We start from the raw sequence: 6,049 nt of genomic DNA, 5'->3' as shown, positions 1-6,049 counted from the left end.
TTAAACTCGTATCTGGCATATGTGAAGAACGGGGAGTTCCCTCTAAGCCACAAACGCAAGGTGCCAAATGAAGTCCGTCATAGGAAACTTAAGTTTCTATTATGGACTGCATTAAAAGACGATGCTAGTGATTGGCCCTATCGTTTGACATGGGTATAGATCAGACGAATGAAACACCTGATCCTGTAACCAGCGTAACCCCGTCACACTATTTCCGTGGTAGAAAAAGTGTGTTACAACCTCTTGTAGAAGGGGTACCTGAAAAGTTACAGTCACTAAAGTGGCTGGAACGATTAGACAGAGTACATAAGGTTGTATACCCTGTACTTAAAAATAAGCGAAACACTGCACTTTTGAAAGCTCAGGGTCGCTGGTCTCAGAAGAAGAAACAAGTTTTCTTCAAGAAAGATGATTATGTTAACATAATTCAGAGAAATTCGGATACTGGTAAGTTATATTCTACTACATAGGTCCGTATATGATATCTGTTCATGACGAAAAGTCTGGTACCTATGAGATTAATAATGTAGATGGTACAAGCGCACTTAATGTGGGCTTATCTCGTATACCGAGTGGCCAAATAATACTCTGTCGTACATATGATGATACTACACCCCTTGAACAACATGAGTTCAAGAAAACAATAGGAATAGAATCCGTTAACGGAATTACTTACTATAAAACATTGTTTCACGACAATGAGGTTTATAACCTTACGTCTTCAGATATTGGTAATCCTGATTACTTAAAAAGTATCAATAGAAAATGGCGTAAACGCCTACATAAAAACCAGGAAGATAAAGACAAGCTCTTTCCTCAAGCAGATAAGATTGTTGAGCACTCTTATCCTGAACTTGAGTTCTGGTTTTTTCTTTATATAGGTAAATTTCCAAAGTCTATGACACGTAAGCGTGTACACCAACAAACGGGTGGAACTAGAAATACCAAGCGAACAAGGGTGGACTCACTTACGTGAGGAGTATTTACATACTAAAGCATTTTAGAATATTATAAGTATTTACATACCTTGTCACCTTAGGTTTTACACGGCACCTGCTGTTTTCTTTCTCGCTCTTTCTCCGCGATGGTACCCAGGCAGTACTATATTCGATGGCTTAGAGCTGGCGAGGGGCTATTATATCATAGCAGGCCCTAGAGTATAAATCATACGAGATATGACTATCTAATATAGCTAATAAATCTAGCATTGTCTTATGTAGAGGTTTTACTATGCATTATTGCTAATATATAAATTATATATAATTTGAGTTATATATGATAAATAGTTTTAATTTGTAAAATACTATTCGCGATGGCTCATAGTATAAAGGTTGAAGGTTGTTTAAGTTCATTCTTTTAGAAGATAAACAAACGTTTTTACAAACTAATAATTAATAAACTTAGTTTTTACAAACTAAAATATTTAATTATTAATAACACCAACCTCAGGCCGACCCCTCTAGGGCCTAAGGCCTTACCACACCAACCTGTGGACGGACTATCTATTTTATTTTATTTTTTCTTAGGTGGCCATTCAAATTCAGTTCTAAAAATATTAATTGGATGATTCTATTATTAGAAATTAATATTTCTTAAGAGATACTAAAAAGGCGCCAAAAGTGCTAACCGTCCATTTAACTAAAAGTATTTAATCTTTATTACTGAAAGCGTAAGCTTTTCTAAGTCCCTGTCAACATTATCACCGATTTTTTGTCCGTCGACAAAAAACGTCCGTGACGCTATTTGACCCATTTGTAGACCCTCTTGGAGTCCCTCCTCATTTTAGAAAGAAAGACTGCACTTTTTTTTTTGTATAATTTTGTTTCGGTTTTGTTCTCGAAATAAAAAAAGGGCCCAGATATTTTACAAATGTTTCTATATACTTGATTATGAACAAAATGAATTACACCTATAATTAAGCGCTTTCAGTCCCTGCGGCGTCCCAGCCGTGTTTTATTAGATTTTTTGAAATCCTTAATAAAATATCAATGATGGCTGAGACTCGGCGGCCTATAAAAGTCGGGTGCCCCCTGACTAAGGCCTCAGTCTTTTACTTGTTACTTTAAAGTATCAAGTAATTAACAACCGGACTTGTAAGCTAACTGACTTTTAGTCTCATGTATTTTAATTCAATTAGTCAATTTACTTTAGCTATTAAAGTCCATAACGGTTTACATGAGCGCCTTACCTCGATCGTGTAAATGTCGAGTGTAGTAGTCACATCCTTTTGATAGAGCATAGCCTAAAAAGGATGCATATGTTATAATTTTTCTTCTCTAGAAACACCTGACGGTCACTTCTTGTAAACCAGTAGGTTTAGGGTCTAAAACTAGTAGGTTTGTTTTTTGTCCGCCTCTGCAGTTAAATTGAAGCAAATATCAATACCCTCGTATGCAAGCATATCTGAGTTTACATTAGCGATAAAAGAGGGTTGCTCTTAATTTCTACACATGTATACTAATTCAGCATCTGCTTCGTAGAGCGCAACCATCCGTGAATACTGCTGCGTCGCATATAAGCCGATTGCGACACGAACTTGTTCCCATGTACGTACACAAGCATTTTTGAGCAACCCAAATCTCTTCGTGGTCTTGCCCTGGCCAGCTATATCTTCCTTCTGCCATGCAGTATAAGTATTTTTAGTTTTAAACTTTTGCAGTGCTGCTTTTTTTTTAGCGGGCAGAATACTGCCGTCTAAGATATAATACGGTTCACAGCCTAATCGCATTGTAAATGTAGTGTGATACAGCACAAATACCCTAATAATCTCCTCTTTCAGTGCCAGGGAGCAGCCTCTGTTACCATATTTATATATGCCATGCGCTATTGCCTTAGCGTTAGAATAGTTACGCGTGCATCTCGCGATAGCGAGGTGAATCAAACACGATGCATCGGTGTAGCAAATATAATTTTGAGTTGATTCAGATAGTCTTTGTACATATACTGGTCGCTTCATGACATCAGATATAGTTCTATCTTCTCCGTAGCTTTCCTTCGCTCTCCTTCGTGACATACTTTCATGATCTTTTTTCTTTTTTTCGTTTTTATATTTAGGTGCCCTACAGGCAGCGCCCTACATGTAAAATTGGCGGGCTATTGCGTACCGCACTAGATGACGTTGAGGACATATGGCCTTATCATTTGAAATGGGTTCAGACTCAAATGAATGACTGTATGAATCCTCAAACTGGAACACTCCCGTTTCACTATTTTTTTTGGCCGCTATAGTGAATTACAAGCAACGTTTGACAAACCTGCGCCCGAGAAACACGTTACTCCGTGGCTACAAAAGAACGAGCATATGCAGAACGTTGTTTACCCCTGTTTACTCGAGCACAAAAATTGTGTCCTACTTAAAGCGTATGACCGATGGAATAACACTAAGAACAGTGTTCAGTTCAAAGTTGGCGATTATGTTAACATTATAAATCGCAATGCCAATGTTGCCGAACTCTCTTCTAAGACATTTGGACCTTTTGGTATTTCCTACCATGATGAGAAGAGTGATACTTACGAAGTGAATAACATAGATGGTACTAGCGCAACTAATCTAGGCACTCACCGTATCCCTACCTCCGAACTCTCATTCGCTCGCTCATTTGATTCTGATGTCCCAGTTATGGAGTCACAAGTCAAAGATATAATTGTCAAAACATCCGAAGACGGTTATACATACTACAAGACCCGTTTTATGGATGGGACAGTCGCTTGGCTAACCTCCGATGCGTTTCGTGAATCTCGCGACTTCTTTCGTATTTTCAATAAGAAATGGAATAAATGTTTATATAAGAACACACGAGATAAACAGAAAGGGTTTCCTCAGGTGACTACAAACCCGGATGGATCTGAAATTCCCTATTTGCCACCTACTTCCTATGTGACTTAAACTTTCTGATCTGCTTACCAACAGAGCAGAAAATTCTTCGAACTTACTAATGAAGAATAACCTTTGGCTATTTCCTTACCAAGTAATAAACGTAAGGCGCCTACATCGGAATGGTTACTGGACCAAATACTAAACGACATAGAGTACAGCATGAGTCTTGAACTCGTACATATAGGCACATACTTACTCGATAAGCCATGACCGAAACCGGTTTACTTTGGTTTTCGCTTTACGAACTAGATCATACCTTCACGTACGTCCGTAGTCCTAAAAGCTACTGGGGGCTATGTAGAAATATGGCCTCCGGTCAGTCTAAAATATCAAGATCAAATGAGATAACACATTGGTTTTTATTTGTATTTAAAATAATTTAATACAAGTTCTTTTTCCAATATTTCCAAAGTGTTCTAAATTCACTTTGATGGCTCCAATAGCCCGAGTATTTGGTATGACTCATTTACTTGGACCTATTTGAGACGATAGTGGATGTAGGATATTATAAACTAAATTTTATAATCTCTGAACTACTACTTACAGGTTTTGGTCTTCCAGCCAATCTCCAAAATCCAATAAGTCTTTTCTTTTTTTAACTTTTCTTCAGATGGAACTTTATTTATATTAGCTAATGTATTAACTTGACTTACGTTCTTATGTCTATCTACAAATTAGACATGTGGTCATGAACACTTAGTAATTATAGTGAAAATTCTTCAATAAAAAACAGCTAGAGATACGTACTGTGTGATCGAGGATATTAAGGCTCTTACCAAAAGGCAGTCCCGATCATTCTTACACAAGCTACCACTGCCAAATCATAACTGACTTAAATTGTATTTTAGTTTATATTACATAGTTTAAAATATAGAAATATCCATCGAAGTTTACAACTGGACCTAAACCCAAAACTCACAGGGCAACCAAGAACACTTAACTTTTCCACCTGAGAAACATTAACTATACGTTATGCTACTTAATGTATTCGACTCGTTTTCCTTTCTCGCTTTTTTGACCCATAATCAACTTGAGTGAACAGCTTGCTTCTCTTGGGTCTCAAAGCTGGGTGGGGCCTTTGTAAAAACCGGGCCTCCACATTAGAATCGTGTAATATAAACGTACTCTTAAAAGTACGTAAACTTAGTTTTCCTTAAATGGTTTTTAACGGTTTTTATTAATTAAATAACTTTTCCATTTTACATATCAGATATCTGGACAAGGCCATTAAAGTGCCCCAGTAAAATACCAAACATAATATTTGGACTAGTTCTATTAATAGAACTATATTTACTTTCCAAATCTGTTTATATCTGAATACTTCGGTAGCGAGACTTAACCAAACATAGGTTTCTAAGGACTATTAGCATTGCTTAGTTTATCTTCCAAAAACATTGAATAGTAAGAAACGTCCAGTCGACCACTACAGACCTACTGGACCCAAGCCTAAAACTCACAGGGTAACCGAGAACGCTTAGCTTCTCCACCTGAGAAACATTAACTATACGTTATGCTACTTAATGTTTTCGACCCGTTTTCCTTTCTCGCCTTTTTGACCCATAATCAACTTGAGTGAACAGCTTGCTTCTCTTGGGTCTCAAAGCTGGGTGGGGCCTTTGTAAAAACCGGGCCTCCACATTAGAATCGTGTAATATAAACGTACTCTTAAAAGTATGTAAACTTAGTTTTCCTTAAATGGTTTTTAACGGTTTTTATTAATTAAATAACTTTTCCATTTTACATATCAGATATCTGGACAAGGCCATTAAAGTGCCCCAGTAAAATACCAAACATAATATTTGGACTAGTTCTATTAATAGAACTAAATTTACTTTCCAAATCTGTTTATATCTCAACCGAACATAGGTTTCTAAGGACTTTTAGCGTTGCTTAGTTTACCCTCCGTTCCGCCAACCAGATGTGCCAGTCTGATGAAGGCTAGTTTGTAATTCTTGATAAGTGGCAAGTTATTGGTTAATGCAATAACTATGCACGTCAAGAGTTTTTTTCTTTTTTTCTTTCTTTTCTTTTTTTTCTACAGATAGGATTTTATGAGTCTCTCGGATTCGCCCCAACGAAACATACCATAGTTTCTAATAGAGCGACAACGAAACACTAAATAAATTCCCTTCGGCGAAAACAGTACTGTGAAGATTATATATAGGCAATGTC

This window comes from Sphaeroforma arctica, assembly GCF_001186125.1.
Source record: "Sphaeroforma arctica JP610 unplaced genomic scaffold supercont1.180, whole genome shotgun sequence".
Lineage (NCBI taxonomy): Eukaryota > Ichthyosporea > Ichthyophonida > Sphaeroforma > Sphaeroforma arctica.
The sequence above is the reverse complement of the archived record's forward strand: the minus strand, read 5'-3'. Positions refer to the sequence as shown.